Below are 12377 nucleotides of genomic sequence, written 5' to 3'. Positions count from 1 at the left end.
ACAATGTGATTACTCTTTCAAAATTCTGAGTAGTTCTGTCTGGTGTCTTTTTTCTCCATGGTGTATTTCTGAGGTTACTGACCACTCCAAGGAATTTGGTAAAACAGAGTCACACTGCCCATTCTGAAGGAGTGTAAAAATAAATGAGGGATAATGTTAGAAATTTCTAGGTTCACTCAAATGGAGTAATTTCACCAAGGCTGTGTATATAATGCAAGGACTAAGGTGAATCACATGCATAAATCTTTGAGCTCCATTTCTTATGGCTCATAGCAGGAGCTTAATTCATGTCAGTGAAAATCACTGCCAGGTGTCGTGAATTAAGAGCTTAACAAAGAAAGCAGCCTCCATTTTGTTGCCAAACCATTTGTCCATCAGTAGCGAGCATTTGACTCCATGAAAGTGGTTTCAATGAGATAGCCAGTTTAGATGGGACATATAATGCTGCATTTTTGCCAGCTGCGTGTCCAGATGTGCAGATGGGGACTTACTACATCAATTTTTTAAAGTTAATTTTCAAATACTTTCTTGACCAAATAATCTGTCAAGCTTTTAGTTAGAAATCATCATTTTGAATCCAGGAAAAATTTCCTCTTAATCTTTACAACCTTTAGAGTTTATAGATTTATTAAAATAGAAAGAATAGAGAACTAGTTTTATAGATTAAATTTCAAACTGTAGACATTGTAGGAAATTTTGTCACTTTTGCTCAGGGAAATTTTCAGTTTTGCTCAGGAAAGCTAAGAATTTTTAAGAGAATATTTGATATTTGATAAGGTTGTTTGTCCATTGGACAAAGTATCCTAGATAAGAACATTAAATTCTAGCCTGTTCCTGAATGATTTAAGGTACAATTTAAACTCTAATGACATCTTTTTGATTTAATAGACATTTCCTTCCTTATTCACCTTTACTGGTGACTTTCAGGTACAACAATGTATCTCAAAAGAAAATGCAGAATAAGTTAACTCCCAGAAGATCTCAACTATTTAAATAAATGTAAACTGAGAAAGTCAAAATGGGATCTGTTGGGCTATGTGATAGTTTTCTCAATGTTTGGAAACATTTTAAATGCTCTGACTTGAAAGCAGGAGACTGATGTTATTACAACTCAATTTGTAAACAATGATTGATCTCTCTCCTTTCCAAAACTGTCATTTAAGCAGGAAAATGTGTTACTTTAGCCATTACCATACCCTTTAGAAATCACAACAGCTGTTTTGCCAGCAGTGAGGATTCTTTTCCTGTAGTTCTACTAGCATCAGATTCTTTTTCTTTTCTTTTCTTTTTTTTTTTTGATTTCAGAAAGAGCAGCTGTTCTGATGTTTGGGGAATATTCCCATATGTTCTGAATGGGAAAAATGAAATGAAGCCAACCTAATTTTTAATTTCAGGAAAGAAACAAAGCTTTTCAAAACTTTCGCAGCTAGTAAGTTTAGAATTAAAAGTATTAATTTCCTGGAGGGAATATTTGCTTCTTTATGTAACTTAAAGGATATTTTTTGGTCTATCTCCTAGCATTTTGCTTTGTCTTTGCAATTAGTAGAATGCTGGTCCAACATTAGCACCCAGGGTTTGGCTGAAAGGCTGATCTGAAGGTCACTAGAAATATATTAAAACAAGAATTAGAGCTGAGTATCCATGGCTCGTGCACATAACCCTAGCTGTTCTAGAGGCTGAGAGCAAGGATCTGTAGGAAAGGCCATGAGATTCTTATTTCCAATTAAACACCAAATGGCTGGAAGTAGAGCTGTGGTTTGAATAGTATAGTAGCAGACTTCAGTGAAAAAGCTAAGAAACAATGCATAGGCCCTGATTTCAGGCCCCAGAAATAGCAATCTCTCCACCACACACACTCCAAACAACAACCAAAAAACCCCACAAAACAAAGCAATAATCCATGAATTAGCCCTGAAAGTCAGAGGAATGTGTTGCAGCACATCAGAGGAATCTGTGGATTGGCTTTATGAGTGTCTAATTTCCTATTTGTGTGTGAGCTCATGGGCACTGCCTTAAAGACATCTGCTTCATGAGTACTAACAGCTATCTGAGGAAGAACAAACTTTTATCCTGAGAAACCCTCAGCAGAACACTAACTGGCTGACAGCTTGTGAATCAATTGGAAAAGTAGAGCTTACAAGTCATCCTCCATTTCCCACATCTAGACTGATGGTCTTCATAACCCTTTAGGCTTGGGTGAAAGAGGAATTGCAACACAATAGACAGGTGAGACAGGTGGAGATATTCAGGAGAATTTTCCAGGAGGATCTGGCTTGGTGGTTACCTTTCTATTTGGAAAGGATGCATAACTTTGGATCCAAGAAATATGTAAACTTTCCTTATACTTGAGTAGGTAATTTGGATTAGTAATTTGTGCAAAAGAAGAAAACAACACAGATAAATGTAATGCTCACATGTCTTATAAAGACAGCAGAAATAAGGAATTTCTAATATGAAGTCTTATATGTATTCGCTAAGTTGCTGTTTTTAATCTACTTTACTCTTGCATTGTGGATAACAAACTCCTCCTTACGTTCTGTAGACTGAATCTCCAACATAATTTTTGTCATACTAGAAATGCTAAAACTATTTTAAAATTAACGCAAAGGCATATTGAAGATGCTTTGTCAAGGTGCATGCATATTCTCTTCTCTGTCCCACATTTGTAAACACATAAGAAAAGACTTACCTGTTGCTTGGTTACTTTCTTTTGGCTAAAAATTCACATCTAAATGTAAAGAACCTGTTTTTATGGTCAGTCATGTTACTTTAGCTAGATTTAATTGGGGAAATGGATAATGTAGCATAGGAGTCAGTAATAATAATAATAACAACAAATAATTATAATGATGACATCAGCTGATTTTCCAGAAGATTTTTTGTTTTTAAATACTGCATTGTAGTAGATACTCCTGGAAACTTTCCCTTTCAAAAAGTAGTTTTACTGTTAGTATTAAGGTTTGGAAAGGCTACCAATTCGTAAGTCAGGTAATGAGTCCATTAATTTGAACAATCTCACATATTTCTTCACTTTCCCCCAGAACTTTCTCTTTTTTATGGATTAAGAAACTAGATCTCACAGAAATTATCTTGGTTATTATCACACAACTGAAAAGTGGGAAGGTAAGATGGGAAACTTGCTTTGGTAACACCAGATTTAAAGAAAAACTGAGCTTTGTGTTTATAAATCATACTTTACTTCTTTTTTGGTTAAGTCATCTTTAAGCACAGTGAGAAGGAATGGACCATTTTGATTTCAATGACTATTAAGTCTTCAGTACCTGACTTTATTTTCTTCATTAGTACACTCACATGTATCATGTTATTAGACTATTTTTCTTCAGTCTTGTAAATATTTAGGACAATTTTGTTGAAAGAAGATTGAGGGTATGCATTGCCTATACAAAGTGAACTATATAGTGTTGGCTAAGATTGTGGGTCGGGGAAGCAATATTTTGCCTGAAACACTTGACTAACTCTTTTCCTATGGAGGTCACTATAGGGGAATGGGCTTGTTAGAAAAGCTGAAACTATGAGCCTTTTTGACTACACTCACACAAGCCATTATTGCAACAGCAAAATTGGATAGTTGCCAAATCTAGTTGTGCCAAATCCAGAAGGCCATCTCGCATAAATATTTCTTAAGAGGTCAGAGAATGAGTTTCTGTTCCAAGGGCTGCTGAAGTGATGTGAGCCAGAAGAATCACTCTAGGAAGGAAATTTGAGTTCTGGATCAGAAGAACATTCTTTACATCAATATGATATTTACACCTTATGTATCCTAGAAAAGCACCTGACAACTAGGGTCATTTTGCTGAGAGAAATGTCACATTCACTACTAATATTTTTTCTTTTTTTAATTTTTTTTCTTTTTTCTTTCTTTCTTTTTTATTTTTATTTTTTATTGTAATTAATAAAAGGGTTACATGATATTTGCCAGATAGAAGGTGCATTAATTCACATACATTGATACCTTTTCACATGTCTTGGTACCCATTACCCTCCCCCCCACCCTCCCACCCATCTTGGTTTTCCCCCCTCACTACTAATTTTTGAGGCTACCATTCTCTTTCTTTTTATCTTCCTTTTTCTTTCTTTCTTTTGTTCTTTCTTTCTTCCTTTCTTTCTTTTGCTTTTAGGAGGAAAGCCACAGATTTTATAATATATACCATGTGAAAGTTCATAAAGAACTAAAATTTAAAGAAACAATTAGATGGGAAACTTATACATTATTTTATCAAAAAGAAGAAAATTTAGGCTTCAAGGGATGTTACCTGGTGAAGTAACAACATATATTCCCTAGAGAATAGGGAATATATTGGGAGGTGTACAGGTTTATTTAATAATTTATTTAGTATTTATTGTGCTGGAGATCAAACTCAGAGCCTTATGCATGCTATACAAGCTCTCAATCACTGAGTTATACCACAAACCAAGTTTTTCCTTCTTTTTTTATACTAGCCTATCCTAATTGTGCAGAGGTTTCTCATTATGGTATTTCCATATATACAATGCATTCTACAGGCATGTTTAATAGATTGAGTTTCCTTGACAAGTAATTACAAGATATAATGTGATCTTACAGATTAGGTGTGTGTGCGTGTGTGTGTGTGTGTGTGTGTGTGTGTGTGTGTTAGCATCGTCTTTTTCTAGATCTACTGGAAACGGTATAATGGCTACAGCTGATGTGTTAGCTCAGAAATAAAATGATCTCCAAGTTTTATAAGGGCTTATAAAACCCTGTAGATATGAGGAAGAATGATTAAAGTGGGATCATGCATCAGAATGCATTGTACTTATAAACTGATTTGTTGAGTTGTAACTCTTTTGTACAATCCCTTAATATGTTATTTTTTGAATCTGTCAGAATGTGAACTGACTAAAAGCTGGAAACAGCCAACAATCCTTTAAAAAATATAGTGGCCTAAACATCAGCCATTATCTATAGAATTCTATGTTATTAAACTAAGTCCAAACTCCTTTCACAAATTACAGATAATGTGGATTTTTGCTAGTCCTGGGCTTGGGCTCAGGGTCTGAGCACTATCCTTGGGTTTTCTCAAAGCTAAAGCTCTACCACTTGAGCCACAGTACCATCTCTGGCTTTTTCTTATGTATGTGGTACCAAGGAATAGAACCTGGGTCTTTGTGCATTCTAGACAAGCACTATACCACTAGGCCAAACTCCTGGCCCCGATAATGTAGATTTTTTAAAACCTTATTTCCACACTTAAGTAGCCATAGTTTCAATGGTGCTGTCTTAGTTCTAGCTTTTTAGGCATTTCTTAGCATTTTGAAAGCTGGAAGTTCAAGATTAAGGTTCCAACTTATTTATTTTTTCCTGGGGACTTTCTTCATGACTGATTTAAAGAAGGACAAGTTCTTGTTATACTTTTTATATGGTAGAAAGAGAAAGAGCTTGGCCTCCTCATCCCCTTATAGTATATTTCATATTGCTCTATCAGAATACAACAGACTAGGTTTCATAAAGCACAGGAATTTATCAGTGCAGGAGGCTGAATAGTGAAAAATGCAATGATACATCTACTCAAGACATCAGCTAGTGACAGAATCCAGGTCTTAGATACCATTCCTTATTTTTTTTACTCAAGGCTAATGCTTTATCACTTGAGCCAAAGCTCCATTTTCAGCTTTTGGTGGTTCCATAGGGAAAAGAGTCTCATAGACTTTTCTGCTTGAACTGGCTTTGAACAATGATCCTCAGGTCTCAGCCTCTTGAGTAGCTAAGATTACAGGCATGAGCTACCAGCATATTGATTTTAGTCAGTATATCTTTTAAAGTCACCTTTTTATTATCTTTAGCTGGTTGTGCAAATGGATAACAATTCAGCGTGTCAGCGTGTCAGTTTATAAGTGCAGTGCATCTTGATCATTCTTATTTTCTCCTGTCCCTTCTAACCCCAACCATCCTCTCAATCTCCTAGTTCTATAGGACATACATTGAGTATTATGAGAGAGTTCTTTCTCTTCATTAGCCTATACTCCCTCCCATTTGGTCTCAAGTATCAACTTACTGGTATTTACCTTGCTGGACTGTGAGTTATGTGTTTTAAGGCATTACATTTGAAATCTCTCCTGCATGGATGATACTTCATTTAATATATTTGTGTTTGTATGCATATGAAGCTATATCTATATATAGAGAGATATTTACTCATATATTTATAAATTAGATCTAACTTTTACAACATGGGTCCTTTGTTTAAAAGGGGCCTCACTTACTTCACATAACAGAATTAATTTTTCAGGTCTATCCATTTCTTTGCAAATTATTTGATATTATTCTTCTAAATGGATGAGTAAAATTCTATTTTGTGTATACACCACATTTTCTTGATCCAGTCTTGTCAGAAAGGAAAAGAGAAGGTGAGAGAGTGAACCAAAGATGGATCCCCTAGCCTCAAGTCCTTTAATAATCAGGAGTAAGCCATTCTTGAGCTAAATATCACTCATTAGATCCTACCTCCTGATAAGTCTGTACTGAAGCATAAGTTTTCACCAAACTGTAACCATGGGATGTCACTAGGGTACTATTATCTTAACTTAATCATCTCCCAAAGTCCCATCTAAAAATGCCATTATATTTAGAATGAGAGTTTGAGTATATGAATTCTGAATGAACAAATATTTGCAGTTCACAGTATGTTGTGAAAAATGAAAGTTCTATGATAGAGATAGCATGGCTTCTTACTAAGTTTATTCCACCATCTATCATGGCCAATACCGATAATCAGCATTTCTATGTCATTTCAAGGATTTTAAATCCCATGAGTTGAGGTGTAGAGAACTAAATATCGCATACATAGTGAATTGAGTTATTGTAAAGCAGGATGAACTTAGGCAGAGGGCCCATTTATAATGTTCAGTACCCAAAGCCACAATTCACTTTGGGTAATAACACTACCATTATTTCCCAAGGCTCATTTATAGTCTGAATAAAGAGAAATTCATGCTTTTGCTTTAGATGTGCAAATCTGTAGTAAAAAACTCAGAATTAACTTGCAAAATTTTCTTTTTTTCCATTTTTTCCCATTCTAGTACCCCTGCCATTTCATCATATTACACTTATGGGCCAACAGAAAAACAACTGTCTAATTTATTACTTCAATAAGGCTTAATGTTCAGCATGGACAAGATTTGCTGTTAACCTGTTCATTTATGAAGAAATTATTCATTAAAGTTTACAAAAATAACAGTCATAAGAGGAACAAATTATGAAGAAGTTTGCCATCAAAACAGAGGTATGAAAGTCAAACCAAGGATCAATCCAAGTAAAGCCTGTCCAGGATGGTTAGAACCTGGCCCTAGGCCGAGTTCTAGGAGAACAGCTGAGTCCAGAAGGCAGCTGGGCATCGGAAAATATGACAGATGTAATTTAAGGAATTGAACTGGAAGAAAAGTCCATAAGGACTATCTTTCTGGTTGTTTTCTGCTTAGTCTGGAAGGGAGTCATTTTTGAACTTCTTTCAACTATCTGCTCTGAGCCTGTCCTATGAACTTCTTTGCCCATAATTCCTTGCCAGGAGGCTCCATGAAAAGGCACCAGCAAGACTGAAGGGAGGGGACTTAGGTCATATTTCTGGCAATAACCCCTCCCTTTGTAAAAGTAGATCAAGCTCCATGAGACAGTCTGTCCTTTATAGCTCCAGTTCTCACTGGATTCCAGAATATCAAGACAGGAGAGAAATTAATAACCATGATTGTGACTGTTTAGGTGCATCTAAATTCCTTAATGATTCTCTTAACTCTATTAATAATGGTAGAAGTTTTTTCATATATTTTTATTGTAATTAATAGAAGGGTTACATTATATTCACCAGACAGAAGGCGCATTACTTCACATACATTGATACCCTTTCTCATGTCTTGGTCCCCATTTCCATCCCCCCAAACCCCTGCCCCTCATCTTGTTTTCCTCCCTTCCCTATCAGACTTCAAATAACCAAATACGCATATATACAATATATCAGATAACAAGGTGAAATACTGTAACCATATGAGATTAGTGCTCTATTAGACAAATGAGCAAACTCTAGCAGGTGCACCTAGCAGTATAGGGAGCAGAGGCATCGAAGCCTTTCTGTTCCTGTTCCTTAGTACATGTCTCTAAGATGGTGCTATGATATACCTGCCTTTGTAAGCTGAGGTTTAGACATTGCAGTGAGAGGCAGAGGAAAGTATCCTTTCCGAAAGATCAAGGCAAGAGTGAACTTTCCACCCTTCTTTGGGGTTAATATAAAATTAGGGGCAAACATCTGATTTCACACATTTTAGCCTAACCTGGCTCTATTTATAGGGCTCAAAGGAATCATTTTTTAAAGGTTTCAATCTTGCTAACAATGAGAATTAAGGCTTCTGGGACAGAGAGTCAGTGAATAATTACTTTGTGTAGATTTCAAGCTGAAAATGTGTATGTCCCATGTAAATAGATGTATCTATGTACAAACAGAAATATAAACTAATGCCTGCTGAGAGTGTTTAGTGCTATTCAAAACTAATTAGAATGTCAACATATTTTGAAAGAGAGCTGCATATTAGTGAAATGAACTGAATTGAGTCAAACAGAATAAGGGAAATAAAAATAGCACATCAGCTGGGCGGTGAGCTGACTTTCAGATGTCTGGCACTATTCATTTTCCAAACAATTTGGAGCATGAAAACAAGAGGGGGAGCCTATTAATCCAAAAAATAAAAATAGTTCATAGCAAATTTGAGATCATTTCCTCGTTGAAAGGAAAAACATTGTCTCATTGCCTCAGTTCTCATTGAGTCAGAAAGCCCAGAGGCCCTGGAGAAATGATAGGGTGTAGAGTAAAAAGATTAATGAAAGAATATTTTGAAATATCTGTATAGCAGTTCATTTCAGAGAGACAACTGGCTAGTGCCACGAAGCCAGAAGAATAGATGGAAAGTAATGAATACATGTGCAAGACTGTGATGAGAAGTGACGGCAGTAACAGAAATTCCCACTAGGGAGGAGGCAAGAGAAATACCAATTAGCAGAATTCAGCAGCCAGTGATCATTACTGAGTTGGCAAGCACAACTCAGCGTCCTGTGACACCTTCCCAGGTTTTATTTAGGCAATCCACATAAGGCATTCTGGTCTCCAGCAGCTTACTCTACTTTGTTCCAAGTCCTGCAAAACCACTTTCTTCTTTCCTCTTCTAATGCCCTGCCTTGTTTCTGTCCTGATAGTTTAAGAAGCTACTTTAGAGAAGTAATAAAATTTATGAAATGGTTTTTCCATTATTTTTATCTTGGAATTATTAGTGAATAACTACACCTCCAAAATGTACTTAAAATGAAGGAACCACTTAATTTTGCTTACCCCAATTTATGAAATAAATTTGACTCCGGAACCTTTTTCATTTTGGTCTCAGAATCATCTACCAGGACAGTCAATGTGGAGTCATCTACACTAATCAGAGATAGGTACTGTCAACAGATTTTAATAAAGGGACTAATAGGAGGATTTGACTAAGATAAAGGGATAGAAGAGTGTGAAATACCTGAGCAGCGATACCGGAAAATCATGACTACTTTGAGGGTACTAAAACCATAGAGATAGAGCTGTACATAAAGTGGCAGCTTCTGGGAGAAAGATGCAGTCAACACATGGTGACCAAGAAAGGACAGAAGGGAATAAGTCCTCCCTTCCTCAGTGCTAAAAACTATCCCAAGGCCTAACACACTCTGTTGACCTTGCTGTTGCTTTGACTTGATTCCAATATGAGCTAACTCCTAGTACAGGTCCTAGTCACCATCAAATCAGGACTGGGAAGAAAACAATAACTGTGAGGGAATAGAGACAAAATTCAGCATGAAATTGTACAATCTCAAGTTGCAACTTCTTAAAGAGAAAGAATCTGTGAGACTTGCATTAAATCTAAAATGGTAAGCCTAGAGATCTCACCTGGACCCCAAAAAACAAACATTTTGACATATCAGTGCAGTGATCTTTGTCTTTTGCAGTGATGTATAATATAACTCAGAAACAACTGCTCCAGGCAGAATTGACTCAAATAAAGACTTCACCTAACTTTGTACTCATAATCAGCCAAATCGGTTGCAAGATATTTCACTGAGTATTGCTCAACAATTGTTAGGAAAATATTGCTATGGATTGTTTACTGTTGCCAAAAAACTATGCAAAAAGTCACTTGACTGGACTTGCAGAGAAAATTGTGGTACTCGAAGACACAAGCACAAGAATGAAACTTGAGGCATAGGTAAATATGTCGGTAAAGAACAGTTTCCTGCTCTGTTTAAAGAAATAGTATGTAACTATGGTTCATGTTTTGATATGTGAAATACATTATTTTAATAGTCTAGAAAAGCAGTCATTTGGAGTAAATGTAATAATGAGTCTAAAAGAGTTGAGTTAGTCCTGTCCCTTGAGAGTAGCCTGCACAGGGAGAGTTCCCTGGTTTCTGAAAGGTATGCTTGCTTCATATTTTAAAGTGTATGACATGACATTGGTCAAGATGCACAGTGTTTACAAGCTGCTTTGTTAAATGGCAACTGTTTTGTACAGCTACTTAAAGATAGTAAAACTATAAAGTGGTGGTTTTTTGATTAGCTCATAACCTAATCATAACAGAAGTTAATGCTCACTGAAGGCTTCTATTGTATCTATACTATGCCAAGGATTTTATGGAACTTACTTCAATGATTATAACAATAAATGCAGTGAAATTACACGTATTGTTGTAGTTACCAAATGAAAATGCTGAGTCCCTGCTCAGGCCTCACACACACCCACAAGTAAGCCTGTGGCATATTGCTTGGTAATATATATTTGATAAATATTAGCTGTTAATTTATTTTATTTTTGCCATTTTTGTTAATTTACATGATAACTTCTCTCCTAGAATTAATAAATAAATAAATCACCTCTAGAATTAAGCAAATGTGGCCAGGTAGCTTCCATAGATGAAATAATACTATGGGCCCCATTAAAATAAAATCTACTGGTAATTGTTCTTCTAAAAAATGTAATTGTCAAAGTTTCAAAGGTTGCCTTGATTTTATTTATGGTAATTCTAAACAGGTAGAGACAAATTATAAGCACATGTATTTTTTTTCTAATTTTCTTATCCTTAATAGAAGAAAATTTCAGACTCAGGTTCCAGAGAAAACAATCAAAGCATTGACCTTGGAGTAGTAAGTGTTGGAATTCAGGAAAACATGAGATATTATTAATTGACTTTGCTATGTAAATTACTAAGCTCTTATTATGTTCCAAGTGGGACAACGCTTTAAAAAACATTGGTAATTAACCTATAATGGAGAAACTATATTTCTAGGTTGGGTTTGCTACTTAACTCTGTATAAGAAAAGCCCTTTGCAATAAACACATGCAAAACTTATTTTAGAAATTCTAGATGTGTGAAAGTGATATGTGAGGAAAGGGAAGGAAGAAAACTTCTGATGTGATTACATGTTCTGTATCTAGAGGTGTGAGTTATACACAAGATCTGCTATATAATTTGTAGTTTTTGGTGCAAACTAAAAATATGAGGCTACTTACCTGAAGATTATTAAGATTTTCGAAGTATTGAAAGCAAGTGCAAAGCCATTGTATGCAAATCCTGTGTGCCTCCCCTGCAAAAGTTAAGATATACAGCCATGTTCTTCATCATATTCTTTCTCAAGTTATTGAACCCTTAAGATCCATATGTAAACTACATCTCAATTTAAAACTAAAAAAATCAAAATGGAGTGAAAATGAACCATAAAAGCAATAATTAGAATGGATGCTAAGGTCTGTGTTCTCAGTGCACAATCATCCATTAATTATTGTCAGATATAGACTGAATGACAGGTGTATGTGATATAATATTTTTATTGTCATGGCAGTATCGAGTTCACATTTAAAGAAATTTCTGTTATGCTCAAATTCTGTTTGATGTCACATAGTAAAGATGAAATGGAAAGAAACTAGCCTGTCTTTCAGCAGCATCTCTAGCAATAGTGTTGAGATGAATGACCACTTATAATGAATGAAATTGTCTCCAATACTGAATGGTGCTCTGGCACATCACTGATGTCTGGGAGACCTGAGATTGACAGTGACATTCTGATCAGCAGAAGCCATGCCAATGCATGGCAGTTAGGATGGAGCATTCACCTGCATCCTTGGTCTAGCGTATTTGCTATCAAGGGGGGATGCAATTCATAGAAACTCTGATTTTTAGAAGATATTCAAAGTAAATTATTTAAATTTCCCTATAGTCCAAAACATCTACTACTTTATGATGTTTTGAAAAGCTAATTATTTTGGAAAAGCTCATTTTATTTATTAACTCAGTAACTGGCTATGCTTCAATACCATGTCTGTTATTCCCCAGTTCTC

The sequence above is a fragment of the Megascapheus bottae genome, chromosome 13 (genome assembly GCF_031878675.1).
Source record: "Megascapheus bottae isolate mThoBot1 chromosome 13, mThoBot2.hap1, whole genome shotgun sequence".
Taxonomy (NCBI): domain Eukaryota; kingdom Metazoa; phylum Chordata; class Mammalia; order Rodentia; family Geomyidae; genus Megascapheus; species Megascapheus bottae.
This window is presented reverse-complemented; position numbering follows the sequence as displayed.